The 22,978-nt window shown below is 40.1% G+C and overlaps 1 protein-coding gene across 42 annotated transcripts in view; it reads right to left on the bottom strand.

Annotated features, from left to right (window-relative positions):
- The window catches only part of fam49bb (family with sequence similarity 49 member Bb), a 181,074-nt gene that overhangs the window by 83,636 nt on the left and 74,460 nt on the right, over positions 1-22,978 (bottom strand). For 2 of the 42 annotated variants that reach the window (XM_078216758.1, XM_078216792.1), the window contains exon 1: positions 14,484-14,566. The exons of 37 other annotated variants lie outside the window; for them this stretch is intronic. The gene's annotated coding sequence lies outside the window, so the exon portion shown is untranslated. Of the gene's footprint in view, positions 1-14,483; positions 14,572-22,978 lie in introns of those variants that run through there. 3 more of the 42 variants (XM_078216776.1, XM_078216786.1, XM_078216771.1) reach the window with 3 other exon arrangements.

Genomic DNA, 22,978 nt, shown 5'->3' with positions numbered 1-22,978 from the left:
CGAAATGATCTGAACAGGTCAGCCATTATCCTGCAGCATGTCTTTAATGTGGCTCATTTCAGTATCAAGCATGGTGAGCAAATGGTTCGGACCCTAATGACAAGGTTGCTGCTAAGGCCAATTGTATGCTATATGGAACTGTAGGAATCCCAATGCATATATTGACTAGAGAAGGTAGGCTTGCCATAGACAACATAGCAGAAGACCCCTTGGTAGATTTCTCAACTAGTACATCAAGGATAGGAAATTCATTTGACTGCTCCATTTTAAAGCTGAATTTGAAAGCTATTTGGAGTCCATTAAGATATGCAAGGAAATTATTATATATGCTGCTACAGATTTAAATATAACAAATGTATGCATGCTTGCAAAACTCAAAACATGGTGTCCAACATTAAGCACGATTTCCCAACTGGACGACATTTGCTAAATAATCCTTGGTGTCCTAAAAATTATGCTACCATTCGGGCTTGCAGTGTGGCACATTTGCACGTACTGGAAGCTATATATATATATATATATATATATATATATATATATTAATACACGGGGCCCCATTATTTTGCAGACAGAAAGAACACGTAAACATACTGCACCTGTTTAGCTAAACAAAATAAAATAAGTAATGGCCATTCATTGGTTCATTCCTCAGGGCAACACCTTGACCAGAGTCAAGCCGTCTGGTTTAAATTTTCAAACAATGCTTGGCAGTTAACTGTCAGTCACCATGATTGGTGCATTCGCCATGGCAACACCTCAAAGTCTACTTACCAACCACTCAGCACTCTCTTCTCATTAAGTATAAAATTGTTGTTTCCCCTGATATTAGTATTCTCAAGGCTGTCCTAATGCGTGCAAGATGAAAAACTTCAACAAAATGTATTTTTTAGTAATATTCAAATCCTGTACTCCCAAATGACTATTTGGATATAGGTGCAACGTTAAAACCTGATGAAGAGGTGAAAAAGTTTAGAGCCCCCAAAGCAATTAAGAGGCAGCGGCAATGGTGCAGCATTTACAAAGGGTGGAAGATGGGAAGTTAGCCAGGAGAACCTTGGAATGGACAAGTCTAGGGATTACAAAGGCATGGAGAGGGTTTAACATAGCATATAGGCTGAGGCAGGTGCAGAGATGGGTGGAGGTTTGTAATTTTGGACACCTGCCCTAATATCTCCTTTATGTGCCATGGTATCAGATTTTATTTGATAACACTCCCGTGACATGCCTTTAGATCTTGTACTACATTAAAGGCAATAAATACAAGATCTTGTTGGCACTAATGAAGCAAAACCAACAGACATTTCTAATAATGGATGCAAAATAGTAAATAAAACTGCCTTGACCACAGATGGGATTGTGGGCAATTTATTGGCACATACTTCCTCTAGTATTGCATTGTGGGGCAAGGAATGCACTATGTTTAAAAACAGCCAGAGAGTGAATTTCTTTGCATTTTACTGAATAACAATTAAAGCTAGTGTAATTTCTCCTGTAAAATCTGGAAGCTTAGTGGTTTGCACTGTTTCTGACACTTGGATCAGTTATGCAAATTTGCTTCAATACAAATAGTGGCCCAAAAAAAACCCAGACGAAGCAGGAAAATAACCAAAGACCACTCGCACAGCAAAATGAAGATTGTTTTTGCAGAAGCAACATAAATAGTTTCATAGCACATATGATACAGAAAAAGAATTTTAAAGTACTCGTCTCTTGATTCAATTCCAGAGGTGCAGTAAATGGGCTCATGTTTCCTGCTTATGCCTCCCTGGGGTGGAGGTTAGGGGAAAAAATATAGAAATCTTGATGGCACAAAAAAGTCAAATGCAAATAATCCTTCCTCCCCCTCCCCCCACAAAATGCATTCAGAGCACCCAAGCCGTCTCCAAGTTCAGATGGTTAAGAAAGGTTGCAAAACTAAATTAACTAGCTTCCACTTTCTTTAAACCTCCCCAAGTTTGAATCCAGTTCAGATTCTTAGGATGACAGTGCATCAGCTATAATATTTTAGGAAGAAAAGCTTGTTTAATCACAATCTTATTTCTCTTCACAGGAAAAACAGTGGAAATATTGTTGGGTGGGGTGATTATTGTATCATGTCATGTGATAGAATAAAGGGCATACAAGCAGTAACAAAAAATGACTGAAAAGCCCAAAGATATAGAAAGATACAGAATGGGCGGCACGGTGGCACAGTGGTTAGCACTGCTGTCTCACTGCACGAGGGACCAGAATTTGATTACCGGCTTGGGTCACTGTCTGTGCGAGTCTGCACGTTCTCCCCATGTCTCCATGGGTTTCCTCCAGATGCTTCGATTTGCTCCCACTGTCCGAAAGACGTGCTGGTTAGGTGCATTGGCCATGCTAAATTCTCCCTCAGTGTACCCAGACAGGTGTTAGAGTTGGCGACTAGGGAATATTCACAGTAACTTCATTGCATACTACACAGTCATAGCCACACCCAGACACAGCCACCCCTTTCTTTGTGCACAGCAACCCTCCCCCCCCCGGTCTTTTGTGCACAGTCCCCCGTCTTTGTGCCAAGCCATTATACCTTTATGCATGCATGATGGAACCATAACTATGATTGGATAGAGATAACTCCTATTCTTTTATTGGTATGCTAATTACTTGTAATCAATGCTGAGACTTTAATTACCTTGATATTTCTGAATTTTTCACTCTAGGTGCCCTCAATGGACATTCAGGGCCCTACAGCTGGCTATAGTAAAGTTCATTTTGGAACCACTCTGTTACTTTGTTTGGCTACTTGAGGGAAATGATCGTTTAAAATACAACAAGAAAATCATCGTAACACCCCTAACAGATTTGGTGACAGGATGGGGATAGCGGTGAGTATGAGTCATCTGATTGATACTCTGAGCGGAGCTATTGTAAACCAAGCAAAAGTAGTCGATTTAAAGAGCAAAATCCGAACCCAAAGTAAAGTAGACCAGACAAAGGGAGTGAAAAGGTGGAACATAGCACGCGGTGGTCAATAAGGCCACGAGCTATGGCAGCTGAGAAGGCGAATGCCAAAAAGGCGAGAGCCGAAAAGGCAGAACTTGAATTTATTACTGAATAGGGAAGAGACAAATCCAAGAGAGCCAAGCTCTCTCTTAAATCAGGTACCAATTTCAAAGTTTATTTATTAGTGTCACAAGTAGGCTTACATTAACACTGCAATGAAGTTACCGTGAAAGTCCCCTAGTCGACACACCCTGGTGCCTGTGCGGGTACACTGAGGGAGAACTTAGCATGGCCAATGCACCTAACCAGCACATCTTTCAAACTGTGGGAGGAAACCGGAGCACCCGGAGGAAACCCACGCAGACATGGAGAGAATGTGCGGTCTCCACATAGACAGTGACCCAAGCCAGAAATCGAATCCGGGTCCCTGATGCAATGAAGCTGCAGTGCTAACCACTGTGCCACCATGAGGAAGGGTTGAATTACAAGTTATCTGGACATTCGTAGATTCGTTTATTTTGGTTTTGAACTCAAGGTTTTTCCATCTGGGGGAGATAACGTTGTGTGTTTTTAATTACAGGAATTTAGAAGGTTAAAAACAGAACCATGAGAATGCTTATGGAATTCATTGCTGCTTTAAAGTGGGTGCTAAGTTTCTCTGCTTTAATGCTTTCTGCATGATTTTGTGATCATAGTTTGTGATTGAAGTCAAATAGATTTTAAAAAAGAGGAAGTGTAATTGATGAAGTTACTTCTCATAGGTTATGGACCTGGATTCATGTTTCAATGGCCATGGATTCATGTTTCAATGGCCATGGATTCATGTTTCAATGGCCATAAACAGAATACTAGGATATTTTGAGAAACATGTGGGAATTTGAAACTGGATACAAATTCACACGCGAGATTAAGATAGTTTTAATTGTAATGGTTGATTAAAATTTGGGATATTTGAAATGATTATGACAAATCCTGTGTTGAATTGATTTTGGGTTAAAACTTTTCGTCCGGCCGAAAGATTTATTCCTGACACAATTAGAATCACGAAAAGGACGATTTTGAAATGAGATACTGGGGAAAATGAGAGTGAGAATGATTCCTGGACCATGGATGATGACATAATGACATCCATTTGAGAACTTTACTCCATCCCTTTTGAAACTAGCAGAGAATTAACCCCTGTCTGTGAACAATCGATGATTTTCTTTTATGTAGGAACTGGGACTTGCAAAATTTTAAAATTTTGAAGTATTAGATGTGCTCAGACTAATTAACCTATTCTGTCCCAAGCAAGACGGCTTGTCATGTTTTTGTTTTGCAGGTAACTACACAAAAAAGCAAGATTTGCAGTAGCTTCATGAAATTCAAGAATTTATTTGTAGACTTTCAATATAGCAGAAATTATCAGCCTGAATCAAAATCTGGTAAAAGGGTAAGCGGGCCTCTAATGAAGAACTACAAAAGATAGAATGGGCGGGGGAGTGCGAGGTTGCTTACACCACTATTAAACAACTTTTAACAACAGCACCAGCTTTAGAGCTGTCAGATAATGATGGGAATTATTACACTACCATAGTGACTTAACAGCATTCTAGTTTGACTGTGTGGTGTGGATATTCAAAGTTAGTGAACCAATCACAATGCCGGGAGAAGTGGTTTTAAACACAGAACCCACCCTGGTGCAAACTTTGAATATAGGAAGGTTGAAAACTGTATCAGATGTGAGGTGGGCTCAATGGGAAAGCCTGCTCCTGCCACCAAACTGGCAGATGAAGGAAAAGACCACGTATGTGATGTGTGGATGAGATGTGAGGAAGTCAACAGGGCAACAGAAGAGATGTTATAGGAGAGCTGATAGTTGAACAGGGTAAGACAGAATTAAAGGTGTGATTCATTTAATGGATAATGATGGATAATGAGAACAACAATGGTGATAAAAGAGAGTCATTTAAAGGGATTCTAAGAGAGGAAAAATAAATAAAAACACAGTTTAGGTAGTTAGCTATGGGTGTAGGAACAACGTTTTTTTAAAAAGAAGAAATAACATTGGCACTAATGGACATTTGAAAGCCCACAGCACTTTTTTTTGAATTTGGGACAATTCTGCCAAAGGAAAACGTGCTGTAAGCAAGCTACCTCAAAAATGATGCTATTTAAGACAAAGAACGAGTAATCAAAATATGTTACTGCCTGGAATCAAATAGACAAAAAGTTTGATTTCTGTTTTACAGACGTTATGAAGCACACTGAAAAGATTTAAGTAATTGAGAAGATAGAGACCAGAAATTAAACAGCAAAAGGGAATTGGGATATTGAGTACAATTCAATTAATTGGAATATTTCGACTTGGCACTGATGTATATTCTAGTGAAAGGAAAATATAGATGGGCTAGTAAATTGATGGCTTTCTCTTGGTGATATCTGTTTCCTTGTCTATGTTTTTAAGAGAGCAGAATTTGATATACTGACCGCCATCCAAGGCATCTGGACCATACATGGATAGATGGGCAAAGACTTCAAAATATTTTGATAAGACCGCCTGAGGGACAAGGTGTTAGCATGATATTGTGATGCTGTATAAGTGTGCAGATGGATTACATGTGATATAACTAATATATAGGAAATCCATCAAAATTTGACCATTTATGGGTTTGGAAGCGCTTTTAAGAACAGGTCGCAGACATGCACACTACTTGACAAACAACATGGCATGAAATGGTTAAAAGGGCCAGTAAAATCGAACAGCACCATCACATGATCAAGGCACTAACACATACTCCATAGAGAAACTTATTTCAAAATAACTGGGACAGAATTAAACACATCAGTATCTGTAAAAAAGGTAACATTAAAATGAAAGGGTAAATAATTTAAATTGGAACAATTTAAGGACCGAGTAGCAAATGAACCCGGTAAGGAATATCTATTAGATGGATGCAGATAAATGGAGAGATGGAGAATATTTCAAGTCTAAGCATGGGGAATATTTTAAGTCTAAGCATAATATTATTTTGAATGATATTGAGTGAAGGGATCTGCAAGTGGAGAGTGTCAGGCAGAAAGGAGCGTCAGTCTAATTATTCAAGCGTAATACAAGTGGGCCATAGGGTGAAGGTGAAGGTGGGACCGGAGCGCAATGGTCTCCAATGGCATGGATCATACGATGTAATTAGGACAGGTGATACGCGTGCACTTGTAAATACAAAGACAGGAAGTCTGTGGAAACATTATCCTATGTTAAAAATGTATGAGGACCCTAACAAACCTGACGACCATCCGACTGGTGGGGACCAGCATTAATGTTTTCATAGGTTTCTATTTACTCTGATGACTATGGTGTACATCAGCTACCCACTGGAGGAACAAGAGAATGGATAAAGAAACCCAACATCCAGACATTGGATCAAGTGACCCCATCAGTCATCATGTCAACCCGAATCACTGAGCCAGATTGTGGATCATCTGAGAAAGGATCGGACAATAGGATGAGAACCTAGTACTATAGCCTCCCCATAGGCTGGTGATTCAAGAGGGAAATAAAAGGAGCCATCTGTTCAGAACATCCTCTGAGATGGGACTCAGATGATAAAGACTCAGTGGGCATTTAAGGGCAATACAGTTCAAATACTAGGTTCGTGGAAATATTTATTCAATGTCATGGAACCTGGCTTTGAGGGCCATCATTGTCAAGAAAAATGTAAACATGTAATATACAAGATTTAATTGTAGAAATATTAGACGTTACCAGCTTAATACCTGTGGATATCAAAAACCTACCCCATGTGCAAATATAGTGGAGCCTCCCTCAGATGGGTTAGTCAAGATTGGAAAAGCTAAAACTTTACTATATGATGCAACTATGGTATCTCTAAGGGTAACCTACAATGTTTTGGGCCTATTCACAATACTATATTCAACATGCCAAGATCATCATAATGCCATTAAATAGGTGGAGAATCATTGATGATAATACTTACAGAATTGCTCCTGAATCATGGATATGAGATAAAATGAGTATACTTGGAGATATCGGGGGATTGTTTGGGAGTACAAACTTGGTAGTTATTCAATACCATTATCTGAACTGAATAGCTATTCGTTCTGGGTTGTCACAGAAGTTGGAAAAAGAGCCTATGGAACCGAATATGCACTCACCGCTGCAGACCTACAGGGTGAGGGACTCCTAGAAAAATTTAGTCATAGAGCCAAAGGAATGATGAATATCATTGAGGCCCAAGGTCAACAGGCGGGCATGCGCCAATCTTGCCAGAGATCTGATAGGCGAGGTCAGGTCCGACATTGAAGATCTGAAATTTGGAACTATTCCCCAACATTTATTTATCTCCCTGTACAAATTAAACTTTTTAACATTCACTGGGATAGATATAAATTAGTAGTCATTCGACCAGTGACGGGGGCTATAAAATTCATTATGGTGGTACCATAGTAAAGTATGTCCAATTAGACCTTTAAGGTAGCTACAGATTGGAATTATTAGGGACAGAGGAAGGGGGCTGGGTTCACTGAGTCGGATCTAAAGGATCCATGACCCATAAGGAGGGCCTGGCATATGTGAGCACAACAGAATGCTGTTCAGAATCAGAGCATATGTGTGTGCTTGTCAGACTCTCGAGCCTGTAGGTAGCAGCAGCAAGATATTTGTTGATATTTTACCATTGAAGGAGGCATTTAAAGCAATGTAAGTCGGCCCTACACAGTGATGCATAATCACCCTGGAGACAGAGAATCTCCAGGGGGGTAGGGGGGTTTACTTTGTGAAAATAATCACAGTTTTTGTCTGCAAGTAACAGACTTATTGACTGTGGGAAGGTTCTATTTGATGGGGAAAAACATCAGGATACATGTTTGGTGCCTGGTGGGATGACTCGTTATACACTGACGAGACACCAGGGCAAGTGGTCTGACACAACATACGAGAAGCTATGGAAATCACCCATGAATAAGTCAGGCACTTCAAAGAACAGATCCATAAGGGACGTATCCAGGCGCACCTAACTACCCAGATTGCTACCAGACTGAAACAATCAGGAACACTGGGACATATTTATTCCAGGATTGGCAGGGAACCACCTAACCAATAATCAGGATGAGGATGACTGTACTGACGGGGGTAATGTTATTATAGGCCACCATAATGTGCTTTTTATCAAAGAAAATTGGTTAAACTGCCGATGCTGGCAGTATCTCACTATGCTCCTATGGCTCTCTGCAAGGACCTGTTGGACATTAACCTGGTGTTGAGAGACTTCTTACTGTCCCTGTAAGGAAGTGGGAAAGTCAGAAGCTGAAATTTACAGCAGAATTGTTTAGGATACTTCCCAACATCTGGACGACGGACCACTTGAAGGATTCAGAGATGGCCTTTTTGGGTGGTCATCCAATGGTCAAAGGGGGGGACTGAAAGGGTTAAAAATCACATAAGCTGCAAGCTGAACCTCAGTCACACAGGGAAAGCTATGTGAAAATGACAGATTTTGATTAAAGTAAGCCCAGATAATGCTCAATGTCTATCTAATCGAATGATGTGCAACTGCAGTTCATATCTGCCCATTAGAACAAGGAAGAATGGAAAGGGAGGTTGAGATACCATTGGTCAGAGATCTAGCTATCATTTCTTGACAATATAACATGTGCAAGTTTTAATTGGACACTATACCCTTATGTATGCATGATGTAACCATAACTATGATTGGATAGAGATAACTCCTACTCTTTTATTGGCATATACTAATTACTTGTAATCAATGCTGAGACTTTAATTACCTTTGTATTTCTGAATTTTTCACTCTAGGTGCCCTCAATGGACATTCAGGGTCCTATAGCTTCATCTTGGAGCCACTCTGTTACTTTGTTTGGCTACTTGAGGGGAACGATAGTTTTTAAATACAACAAGAAAACCATTGTAACAGCCCAAACATAGCCCTACCCCCTGTCATAGCCCCACCCCATTGGCACTGCCCCTGGCAAAATTATGGTGCTAGTTGGATGGGCATTGCCAAGATGCCAGTGCCCAGTGGGAACTACCAGGCCATGCCCCCGACCACCCAGGAGTTTCAATGACTTCCGATTCACCAGCTTGGCCTTGGCGCCTGGTCTCCACTGGTGGAGACCTGTACTAATTCTTGTCGGCATGACAGGGGAAGATTCCAGGGGGCCAGAAGATGCCGTGCGAGAGCAGGTAAGTCAACTTACTTTCATGTTAATAGACTTAGGCACAAAGTCAATCTTGCTGGCTGAACAGGGCTGGGGGGATAGCAAACCAATTCGCGCCTCGCTGCGATCTTCCCGGCTCACCACATTCATCGACCAGTGCAGCAAGCCGGTAAGATCAATGTGTTCCTCTTCCAAAAACACTACTGAATTAAGGAATTTCCCTTCAACTTCATTTCCATATTGAACAACAGAATTTGTATTAATCCATTGATGCATGCACTGATAACTGAAAAGAAAAGGCACAACATGGCAAAATCCAAGTGTTAAACTGCCCAAATGGGCTAGGATGCTTTTGCCCCTGGGATTGCTCCAGAAAACTTATGTTCCATGAGTGTAAATTAGGACAGGGATTCACTGCACAATGGCATGCAACACCAGTATAACGTAGCTGTCTTCAACTCAGATTTTAGGGTTTTTCATATTGGTCTTTTGTAAGTTAGACTCTGGAGGCCTGGTGTCTCAAGACTCTCAGAAGCAAACTTAAAAGATTCCAGTCAAGCAAAAAAGCTGAAAAAATATTTTGCCTTCAAAAAATGAACCCACTTTTTGAATTCGTTCATATACAATCCTGAGGAGGAATTTTTTTGTTTTATTCATTTCTGGGATGTGGCTGTCGTTGGCTAGGCCAGCATTTATTGCCCATCCCTAGTTGCCTTCGAGAAGGTGGTAATGAGTTGCCTTCTTGAACCACTGCAGTCCCTGAAGTGTAGGTACACCCACAGTGCTTGTTGTGGGGGGTGGGGGGGAAGCAATCAAGCGGGCTGCTTTGTCCTGGATGGTGTCAAGCTTCGAGTGTTGTTGGAGCTGCACTCATCTAGACAAATGGAGGGTATTCCATTGCATCCCCCTGACTTGTGCCTTGTAGATGGCGGACAGCCTTTGGGAAGTCAGGGGGTGAGCTTCTCACCGCAGGATTCCTAGCCTTTGACCTACTCTTGTAGTGTCAGTTAGTAAGGACAAGTCACTTTTGCAATTTCACAGCACGTTAGCTAAACATTCAATGATTCAGAGTGACATCTTGGTGGCATTCAATTTGGAACAATATAAAAGAAATCAGCAACTGTTTGTAAACACAAGTCGAAAGAACAGGGAAAATTGTCACAACTGCTTCATTAACACTGTAATCTGGGAAAACCACAGTAAATTAAAGATACAGCTGATTTAACATTTAAACATGTTAATGCAAAACAAGTTAGTAATTCATATTGCATTATCATATAACTGTTGACAAGTAGTGGCCTTTGAACTTGTGAAGTTGCCACTAAAGTTTTAATAAATTTGAAGCAGGAACTCACAGCCAGAACAGGATGTGGCAAGCTGTTAAAATGAAAACACAATTTGTTTCATTTCACTTTAAAAGCTGAATTTCAATTAAATAATTTAATACTTTATTTGCTGTTCCTGGATGTTTAGGAATCTGCTGTATTTCATTCAAGTTAACTCACTATGGTACAAACACATCTGTGATAGAGACATGCTTTAGGCACTGAAAGTGCTATCCATCCTGTGCTTCCTTTCACAATACTGTAAGTTTATGATTACAAGAAAAACTGATTAATGTTGAACAAAACAGTGGCCATATTGTTGGATGGTAGTTACTGCATCATGTCATGTGACAGAATAAGGGGCTTCCAAGCTGATTTGAGGAGCTATTTTGTACATAGCCATTCGAAAATTAGGACCATCAATACTAAAATGGAGCATTCTGTTGTACTATAATGTGTTTTTCCTGCTTTACTATTTTCCTTAATTTACGATTAGAAATTTAAAATCTATTATTTCAAAAGCAAGTTAATTTTAACAAATACCGTCTTCAAAACAAACATGAAAATGTTTTGTAGAAAAGATAAATTGCGTGAGAAATAAATAATTCATTACCACCATTACACCAATCTGGTGCCAAACATTTTCTCAGCCATTGCTTCAACAAAATATTATACTGCCTGTTTTTTAAAAATGTATTTCTTTACATAGTTTGAAAATCCTCTATGTCATAGACAACACAATTCAGCAGCCATTAGAGCAGAACATTTTCTATGCTTTTTGTTTAAAGTGAATGTTCGTATTGAAGATGATCTGGGTTGTTAGCAGAATGGAACATTTTTCTATTTCAGGAACTCAGCATTCACCATTAACCACTTCAGGCTGATGCAGCTTAAAACTTTCATACCCTGGTTCAACTAAATAGTGTAACATTTCCATATCATACAACAGCCATTCTCATGACTCCTCAACAAGCTTGACAGCTTAGTTCTACTTTGAGTTCATTACAGTTGGGTCAAGACTTCTCAAATTCTATTAGCAAAAGAACCACATAGCCACAGACGTAAGCTTTTGCTCCATTGGTTTGAAATTATGTTCTGATAAGAAAAATCCATTTGAATCCCTACAATGTAGAAGGAGGCCATTTGGCCCATCAAGTCTGCACCAACAACAATCCCACCCAGGTGCTATCCCCGTAACCCCACGTATTTACCCTGCTAGTCCCCCTGACACTTGGGGGGAATTTAACATGGCCAATCAACCTAATCCACACATCTTTGGACTGTGGGACGAAACCGGAGCATCTGGAGGAAACCCACACAGACACGGGGAGAATGTGCAAACTCCACACTGTGGAGGTGCCACACTAAAGGTTATTAAGAAAGGATTATTGGTTAGATTTTGGACTGGATAAAAAAGAAACACTTGTAAAGTTAGGAAGCAGGTATGATTAATTTGAAGGTTAATCACGAGTGAATTTCCACAGGAATCAGTTTTAGGGTCATTATCCATCATGATCTTGGTCAGCAACTAGGTACAAGCAAAGATTAAAATCCCTGTAAATTTCCTAAGCACCGCGAGATGAAAATACAGGAGTGGGCCTCCTACAGCTGTCTATAGACATATATATGATGAATTTGGATAAGGCAACTCAATGCACATGTATATACTATACAGGCTTGCACGCTCAAGGCTACTGTTCAGGAGAGGGAACAAGGCCTTCAGTGCATGATTCAAAGATGCATAACAGTACACAATATTGAGACTTTATAAAAAGCAAATCAGGCATTCAAATTCATTTAAATATAAAACTAGAAATAATCTCCTTATAAGACCATAAGACATAGGAGTGGAAGTAAGGCCATTTGGCCCATCGAGTCCACTCCACCATTCAATCATGGTTGATTTCAACTCCATTTACCCGCTCTCTCCCCATAGCCCTTAATTCCTCGAGAAATCAAGAATTTATCCATTTCTGTCGTGAAGACGCTCAACGTCTCGGCCTCCACAGCCCTCTGTGGCAATGAATTCCACAGACCTACCACTCTCTGGCTGAAGAAATTTCTCCTCATCTCTGTTCTAAAGTGACTCCCTTTTATTCTAAGGCTGTGCCCCCGCGTCCTAGTCTCCCCTGCTAATGGAAACAACTTCCCTACGTCCATCCTATCTAAGCCGTTCATTATCTTGTAAGTCTCTATCAGATCTCCCCTCAACCTCCTAAACTCCAATGAATATAATCCCACGATCCTCAGACGTTCATGGTATGTCAGGCCTACCATTCCTGGGATCATCCGTGTGAATAAGCCTTGATCAAACTATATTTACAATACTGTATTCAGTTTTTGCAAACTCACATAGAATCATAGAAACCCTACAGTGCAGAAGGAGGCCATTCGGCCCATCGAGTCTACACCGACCACAATCCCACCCAGGCCCTACCCCCACATATTTTAACCCACTAATCCCTCTAACCTACGCATCTCAGGACTCTAAGGGGCAATTTTTAACCTGGCCAATCAACCTAACCCGCACATCTTTGGACTGTGGGAGGAAACCGGAGCACCCGGAGGAAACCCACGCAGACACGAGGAGAATGTGCAAACTCCACACAGACAGTGACCCGAGCCGGGAATCGAACCCAGGACCCTGGAGCTGTGAAGCAGCAGTGCTAACCACTGTGCTACCGTGCCGCCCACAGTCCATGGATGGAAAATTGAGCCACTCTGGAAATGGTTCAAAGAAGGGCCTTAAACCTAGTTCATGGGTCCTTAGCAATCAGTACAAGAGGAGAAAGCTGGAATTTTATTTTAAACTATAGAAAAGCCTAGGCCCTCCCAAGAAATAAAAGGATTTGATTTAGTCCAAGTGGACAAGCTTTTTGAGTTAGAAAATTTAGAATCTGTGCAAATAAGTCGAAAGCTTAAAACTGAGTTAGCTGCTGAAAGGTGCTACTTTTTGTAGCATTGATAACCCCAACATAATTGCTGGCATGAATGCAGAATCCCAAGGGCAGCTAGACAGATTGTTCAGGGGTACAAAATTTACATATAAAGGCAGGTAGGTCATTGAGGTTAACATTATCCAGTCAGCCTGGAGCTTGCCCACACATCTTCAGAACATGGATGAATTTCAGATTTTTGTTTTCCTAAACTGGTCAAAGATGGTTTTTGCTTCACCTCTCCTAGCAGAATCCACTATTGCACTGGGGAAAAAAAGGTGGAAAGGAAAGAAGACAGATGACGGTGTGTAAAGGTTGCATCATTAAGTGGGATGGGCTCAATGATGCATTTGGCCCTTTACTGCCCTTTACAAATGTTCGTCACACAAGAACTGTTTCTCGCCCAACATAACATGAATGAGAAAAACATTTTCCTGGATAAACAAAATTGCCATTGTGCCATGCAACATGTCACAATAAAATATTTAATGCTTAAAGTAGTTGAAATAGTTGTTTCAAAAGGGTATTCTTGAATATAATTTCTATTTTATTTCAAAGCTACTTCCCACTGGAGCTCTGATGGAAAATGCAAATCAAACAAGCAAAGTGATACAAAGAAATTCCAGTAGACCGAAAATATATTTATAACTAAACGCAGTAAGTCTACTGCAATTGCAAACACTGCAAAGCAAAATCTGCACACGAGAATGCAATTGGGTAAGCTAGTACACATTTCAAAACAGAGTAATGCTATCATAGCATACCACTGTTCAGATATATGAATCGAAACACCACTTGCTAACTTTTAACTTGTAAGACACTAGAAATCAGGCTGAAATCTTATTTACCAAGAGAAAGGAATTGTGCAGAGTCAAATCTATTTAAAGGCAAAGATGCTTGCATTGTACATATAAAAAGCTATTTTGTCAGAATGAAAGGATATTCCTCATAATCACGATCTACCAGAATGTACAACTTTGGTTATTAAATTCTGAATGAAAAATTTTATCCAGACAATTCATTCCTTAACTTTTACCTAAATCACATGCAAAAGTGGAGCAGTGCACTTTCAAATACTTACAGCTGCTGCATTCATCAGTATTAATAGGCCAAAACTAACTTTCGAATGAAACGCAACTAAATTTGCTCACTGCAGCTCACATCTATGTCCTTATTTGGATAGGTTTATTAACAAAGCTTGGGTGCCCAACAAAGAAGTGCGCCACACTTCCTCCCAAAGTGCCGCGTCATGCACCACCACGCCTGCATGTGGGTGATACTTCCGGATGGTTTGTTCGTGCTCTCTTTGTTAGTCTCATTGTCGAATTTGAATGGAAACTGATTTTAAACAGCGACTTATTAATATTCTAATGGTGAGCATTTATACATTAGCACTGTAAAGATTATTTATCTCAAAAGGATTGCATTTAGATGTGAAAATAAGCTTTTTCGGGTGCCATTAAGAAATGCAAGTCCTTTAAACCACAAGATTTCTACTTAAATCTACGCAGGCCCAATCTGCCAGAAGTTTACAACATGCAAACAATATTTTAACCATTCAGCCGTCAAACCTTACCTATGTACTAAATCTCTTTAGTTCTACACACTTAAACTTTAAATATTCCCAAGCCACTCTACCAATCACTCACCAATTTCAAGTTTCTCATAATATTCCATCAAAAACTGTATCTGATCTCAATCCAGCAAAATAAATTCTCAACCAATACTTTAGAACTCCCAAAAATAAAATCAATCTGAATTTATATTTTTAAAATCACAATGTATTATAGCGTTTATATTAGATATTGGAGTAGCAACCCAGAAATTGAGCGTTCAAATCCGAACATGGCAAGTTGAAAAACTGAATTCATGAAATCTGGGCTATAAAAAGCCAACTGGTTCACCAATGTCTTTCAGGAAAAGGAACCTACTATCTTAGGTCTGGCCTATACACATCTCCAGTTCAATCGTGGATGGTGGATCCTAAATACTCTAGCCAATGTTGTTCACATTCAGAGAACATCTTTCTCTCACATATCCCCAACACCACCAATTCTAGAAATAGCACAATGTGCACCTGAGCTATCATGGTTGCAGTAGTTTCAACACGCTACAAATGTATTTCCCTAACAAGGAATTGTCATGAAACTAGAGATCCAATGCATACAGAAATCAGCTAGCTGACCGTTAACTTTTAGAGGAAGTCTCAGGCCGCAAATGGATACACAAATCAGCCAGCTGAAGTTCTGGTGTTTTTTTTGGAATGTGAGGGAACAAAGCAAAATGGGGTGAGGAATGAAGAAAAAGCAGTAACAACAGATCTGTGAAATGCTCAGCCTCCCAACTTTGGAACTCTATATGAAGAATCCCAAGATCGCACATTAGGGCACACACAGCGCTCACCTATTGGCAAACTAAGTAGTTATAACATGAATTAATAAAACTGAAGTCATGTTATTTCTTCACCAGCTGACATTACATTCCAAGCATTAAAATAATAAAACATTGCAACAACAGCATAAGTCATGTTACCACAGCCTTTTTTAATATAATGACTTTACAATATATTTCAGTACACTGTACAGTTGCACATTAAATAGTCTGACGGAAGGCCTTTGAAATCTAGTTTAAAACCTGACTGATTAACCAAATATTATTGCACATCTAGAATTTCCAAATTTATAATCACCAAAAACCCCTGTCCTCCTTCACGGCTGGGATTCTATGGTGCTGCTGAAGTGAATAGCGCCGAAAACGTCCGACCTCGTCTGCGGCTGGGATTCTCTGGTGTCACTGCAATGAATGAAATTTCGGCTGGAACGCTAAACTCTCCATTCTCACTTGCAGCGGGGTGGCCACAGATGAAATCGGAGAATCTCGCCCAATAGCTTCCACACATATCTGAAACCTTTCTTGTATATTCTACAAATCTTTTCATTTAGTTTCTCCATATTGGTTAGAAGGAAAGGAAAATTCACTTCAAAATTCTCTGACAATGTATTTTCCAAAATGTTAGTATTATGCTTTCTATTAAGTTCAATTCTTCTTCCAATATATTCCTTAATTTTGCCCGATTATTCTACCTCGACAATGTTCCCATAAACGTACATAAAATTCAGCTTATAAAAAGGGTAGCAGAAGCAACCCTCAAATGATCCCCATGTAAATTGAGTGTTGACTCAAATCAGTTTTCCCAATGGTTATTGGCATTGTAACTTTGCATGAACTCCGTTCCTCCAGGTTAAGCATTTACAACATCCTATAGGTTTCTAGAACAACCAAAAAGGACAATTAGGATAAGACCAGCTGATGCATCAAGGTTGCTCTACAAGCATGATGGTTGAAGCATCATGACTTGACATCAATCTAATGATGAACACTTCTCCCTGCTCCACCTCCATTATCACCACACATTTACCATACTCAATGACAAATGGGACTCACAGGCCTGCCAGACACACTATAGATGATGTGGAGATGCCGGCGTTGGACTGGGGTAAACACAGTAAGAAGTCTAACAACACCAGGTTAAAGTCCAACAGGTTTATTTGGTAGCAAATGCCACCAGCTTTCGGAGCGTGCTGCTCCTTCGTCAGGTGGAGTGGGAGATGTGCTCACAAACCGGACATACAGAGACACAAACTCAATTTACAGAATAATGATTGGAATGCTAATCAAGCTAATCAATGCTAATACAGGTAATCAAATCTTAAAGGTACAGACAATGTGAGTGGAGAGAGCATTAAGCATAGGTTAAAGAGATGTGTATCGTCTCCAGACAGGACAGTTAGTGAGATTTTGCAAGTCCAGGCAGGTTGTGGGGGTTACAGATAGTGTGACATGAACCCAAGATCCCAGTTGAGGCCATCCTCATGTGTGCGGAACTTGGCTATTAGTTTCTGCTCAGTGACATTGCGGTGTCACACTATAGAGCACTATACACACTATAGAGCAGAGAGACAGGTGTATCTAGGGGAGCCATCCACCTTCATTCCCCAAAGCCAAAATTCCCCAAAGAAGCATATTCACCATCAAAAGCCTAGGGAAGGTGATGATGACAGAGTTGGGGCTGAAAGAACATATGGATAAGGGCCTGCAAAGAAAAATCCCTCTTGCTGTTCACTTGCACGGTGATTTGGGAGGCCGGTATGATCAGTTTGTGCGGGTCAGCATGAGATAGAAATGAACTTTTGTGAAAGAAACAGTTTTAATCAAGTAGGATTTCTTTACCCAGCAACTATAGGAGCGGAGCTGAATATGCTTCTTTGAGGAATTTTGGCTTACTTAATTTGAATTACTTGGTCATTTGAATTGCGCAAAACGTTGCCTGGTGCTTTTTCTAACTCCTTGATTTAAATTACTTTTCACTGCAAAAAAACTGACTTTGAATGAACAACTGACTGCAAACTTGGTCATAGATAGAGGTTTACAGCATGGAAAAAGACCTTTCGGCCCAACTTGTCCATGCCGCCTTTTTGTTAAAAACCCCTAAGCTAATCCCAATTGCCCGCATTTGGCCCATATCCCTCTATACCCATTTTACCCATGTAACTGTCTAAACGCTTTTTAAAAGACAAAATTGTATCGGCCTCTACTACTACCTCTGGCAGCTTGTTCCAGACACTCACCACCCTCTGTGAAAAAATTGCCCCTCTGGACACTTCTGTATCTCTCCCCTCTCACCTTAAACCTATGCCCTCATAAAATAATTAAATTCCTTTGAAAAATAATTGAAACATACTGGTAATAAGTGACAAGCTGACATCATTGTAAAAGTATTAATACAACTGAAAAACTAAACCAAGCAAAGAGAAAAAAAATGGTTGAAATAGGAAGTACGGACTCATAAATTCTCAAAAGAGTCACAAAGATGGCCAGTAAGAGTGTCGTAAAAAGGAGCCGGTGCATTGTGGATACGGGAATCAAAAGAACCATAAATAAAAATAACGTAGGCCGATATCAGTCTTCTGAGCCCTTGAGATAACGGAAGTAAGATGTAGCGGCTGATGTGATGCAGAAACCAACTAACCGAAAGGAGGAAGTGCTGCAGCAAGATTGAAACTGCAATGTCAAAACTTTTAAAATGTTTGATTTTAGGCACCCACACACAAAACAAATGAATGAACAGTACTATATCATTTAAAGAATTAATTATCTGACATTAATTGGATGCTATTGTAATGTGTTACTTTGAGAATTTTGAAATTGCAAGAGCACAATAAGTCAAACTAAAATGCAATGTAACATTTATATTTGCATTTGGAGCAGTGTGTGCAGATTTGGCCAGACAAAAGAAGGGACACTGAAGCAGTAGAAAGATTCAACATAGATTCATTTGGATTACAAAATCCCAGAATTGTTTCGGTGCAGGAGGTCCCCATTTGGTCCATCATGTCTGCACCAGCTCTCTAAAAGAGCAACTCACTGAAAACCATTCCCTCACCTTCTCTGTGTAATCCTTCACATTTATTCTTTTCAGATACCAGTCTAATTCCCTTCTGAATTCTTCAATAGAACCTGCTTCCTCCATACTCTCAGGCAACACATTCCAAACTCTAACCACTCACTACGTAAAGAAGTTCCTTTTACTTGTCACTTTAAATCTATGCTCGCTCATTCTTAATCTCCAAACTTTCATGAGTGGGAACAGTTTTTCCCTATCTACTCTGTTTAAATCCTTCATGATTTTGAATACCTCTATCAAACCTCCTCTCAGCCTCCTTTTTTTCCCCCAAGGAAAACAGTCCTAACTTCTCCAATTTTTCTTTTAAAACTGAAGTTCCTCATCCCTGGAATCATTCTTGTGAATCCTTTCTGCATCCTCTCTAATGCCTTCACATCACTCCTAAAGTTCTCTGGTCTCGCCAGCAACACAGCCCTGTCCATGAGTTTCCCAGAGGCGTGGGGTGGCTTCAATGGGAAATCCCATTGACAACAGCAGGACCAGAGAATCCCACTGCCAGTGAATGGCACAACACCTCCCACTGCCCAGAAACACGTGGCTGGGAGGCCACGGAATCCCTTCCGAAGATTTGAGATTTATTCTTTGGAACAATGAAGCTTATAAGGAACTACAATAGAAATGGTTAAAATTATGAACACCTTTGAAATGCAGTATAAGATCTCTTCCCATTAGTCAGTGAATCAGTGGAAAAATACACTTAATAAACTTAAACTTAGCAGCACAAAGAAAGTGAGTGTGGCTGCCACATGAAGAGTTAGTAAATACATTATAAGTGGCTTTTAAAGTCTTTCAACTATTTCAGTTATAAGTAAATAGAAATATTCAGTTAGATAAGGTCACTATCATAGAAATCATAGAAACCCTACAGTGCCGAAGGAGGCCATTCGGCCCATCGAGTCTGCACCGACCACAATCCCACCCAGGCCCTACCCCCACATATTTACCCGCTAATCCCTCTAACCTACACATCCCAGGACTCTAAGGGGCAATTTTTAACCTGGCCAATCAACCTAACCCACACATCTTTGGACTGTGGGAGGAAACCGGAGCACCCGGAGGAAACCCACGCAGACACGAGGAGAATGTGCAAACTCCACACAGACAGTGACCCGAGCCGGGAATCGAACCCGGGACCCTGGAGCTGTGAAGCAGCAGTGCTAACCACTGTGCTACCGTGCCGCAGATGAGCAGAAAATCAGAACTACAGTGGAGAGCACTGATACAAATTTAGCACTGGCACAGGAAGCTAAAATGGCCTCCTTATGTGCTTAAATTTATATGATTTAACTATTTGTTTTATTAAAAGGATCAACTGCTCAACACATTAATGGACAAGCTGTAAGTACGGTACTTGACTGCGTAGCACAACACTGCTAACAACATGCTCTCTCCAGTTAAGTGATCTAAACCATGCAATTAGACATTCTGTATGCTATGATGCTTACACGACTTTAACTTATATTTAGAATCAGTGTTCTAAAGACCCATTTATTGTTCTTCATCATCAAATATTTAGCAACAAGACTTAGACATGCGTAGTTGTTCAGAAATTGCGAAACATTTTTAACTATCTTTGCACGTGCAATGAAATCAAAGGTGCATCGGCAATTCTAACAGCATGGGAGGTCCAAGCTGGCCAAATCACAGGAGGAAAAAGTGCAGATAGTTCTTTAGCTTTGCTACTACTATCAATGAGTAGTTTGGAGGCACCAGATAAAATCCTGGTGAAGATGGATTTTGGTGGCTCCAGCTGGACCAAATTGGGATCTGTATTCCACAAGGTGGTCTCCATACCCTCACCTTCAGACACAATGGGCGGGATTTTCCAGCAGCGCTCACCCCAAGACCCGAAAATCCTGCCCAAGGACCTTTGCATGGTCCATGTCCCACTCACTACGATTCCTGTAGCAGGCGGGATGGGAAAATTCCATCCAATTTGTCAGTATGCAAGGGCCATAACATGTCCCTCTCACATAGCAGAATATAGCTCTTTAGGACAACACTACAGAGAATTTAACTGATGCTGTTTTATAAATGGCATCTTTCTCCCAAATGTTTCAAGAGGTAGCAGCACCAAAAAGCAAATGATCAGGATGTTGACATTACCACAGTGTCAACAAAGTCTTCAACTGGCTGTGTTTTTCAGGTATTTGGCCAGCTCTTTAACACTCCACCAATAAATGGGATGTGGTCTAATTCCATGGCACTTCACTGAGATTAAAAGACTTACAATGAAGCAGCTCCAGCAGATCACATCTGATTCTTATAACCTCTCACTGAATATAAAAATATACACTACTAGAGGATGTCATGAGAGTTTGAAAAGAAAACACAAATATTTGTGTCCAACTGTCAATTCAAACAATATTTCAAATGGCAAAGTAATTCTTCTTTTGTTCATGAAGTAAAATTTTGGTACAACAGTTCCTTCAGTAGGTCCTATACTGGACGACAACAGTGTTCATCACCAACAGTGGGGAAAATGAACTGATTGGAGTGAGGTGGAGAGGTGACAATGCTTCCAAATTTGCAGGAAGAGATTGGTTGCATAGGGAATTTCTCACTAAATTACCATAATTTCAACAACACTTTACAACAACAATTCTGGTGCCATACAATACGGACAAATTACAACTAACCTTGTATGATTGATTAGATTTCTGATGACTCGGTCTGTTTTTCAAAAACAGTATTATTTCAAATTCTCTTGTCCTCCAAGGGTTGATTTCCACTTTGGCATTACAGCTACATTCACCAACGAAAGTACTCAATCACAATCGGTCTTTCCCTTGAGGCCAAAAAACAATGTTCTACTGTGCTTTAAACTAACAAAGGGTTGGTGGAAATTGGCCTGGGAGGATTCAGGAAAGGATACATTTTAAAAGCAAGAGAAATGGCAATGCTGTAGTTCAGATGAATGATTTGAGTAAAAAAAATCAGCAAAGTGCGTCAAGAAGGAATAAAGAACTTAAAAGGTTTTGTGGAATTAATGGCTAGGATGGCCTCAGAGAAATGGTCAAAAAATAATTAAACTAAAGGTACTATATCTGAATGCGCAAAGCATTCATAACAAAACAGATGAATTAATAACACAAATAGAATAGGGTTTGGTCAAATAGCCTTTAGAGATGTAGTTTTCACGATTGGATCACTGTGGGCAGCATGGTGGCCCAGTGGTTAGCACTGCTGCCTCACCATTGCCAGGGATCCTGGTTCGACTCCCTGGCTTGAGTCACTGTCTGTGTGGAGTTTGCAGTTTCTCACCATGTCTGCGTGAGTTTCATCGGAGTGCTCCGGTTTCCTCCCACAGTCTGAAAGACGTGCTGGTTAGGGTGCATTGGCCATGCTAAATTCTCCCTCAGTGTACCCGAACAGGCGCCGGAGTGTGGCGGTTAGGGGATTTTCACAGTAATTTCACTATAGTGTTAATGCAAACCTATCTGTGACTAATAAATTTAAAAAAAATAAACATCCCCCCAACAAGCTTCTGGATTTCACTTGACCTTTAGAAAGGATAGGCAAAATGGAAAAGAATGGGAGACTTGCCCCAAAGGATGGAATAAGGAAAACAGTGAGAAAGGAGATTAGCTTGGGTGTGGCAAACATTTTAAAAATAAATCATAAATTGTAATGATTATAAATTTTCTTAAATAATAAAACAACCCACAGGAAAAGTTATCCAAATTTGCTAATGCCAATAAGAAAATTAAAGATAATACTAGATAAAGGAAAAGGCTTATAATGTTGCTAAAAATAGAGTTGCGAGAGTTAACATAATTTTAAAATTCAGCAAAGATCACCAAGAAATTAGGATACAGGAGTAAACTAGCTAGAGACATAAAAACAAATTGTTAAAATTATGTAAAAAGAGAGTAGCGAGAGTAAATGTAGTTCCCTTAGAGGCAAAATTAATAATGGGGAATGAGGAAATAGAAGAAACATTAAACAGATACTTTGAAGACACAAAAACATTTCAGAAGCGCAGTCAACTCCCACCGTTCGCAGGGGTTCTATTCCCGCAACTTCTCACGAAGTGGGCAATTGCGAATGGCGAACTTGCACATGTGCAGAGTCAGTGTATCACATTCTTCATGGGAATGACATGGGAAAGG

Source organism: Mustelus asterias, chromosome 7 (assembly GCF_964213995.1).
Source record: "Mustelus asterias chromosome 7, sMusAst1.hap1.1, whole genome shotgun sequence".
NCBI classification, from domain to species: Eukaryota; Metazoa; Chordata; class Chondrichthyes; order Carcharhiniformes; family Triakidae; genus Mustelus; species Mustelus asterias.
The sequence above is the reverse complement of the archived record's forward strand: the minus strand, read 5'-3'. Positions and strand labels throughout refer to the sequence as shown.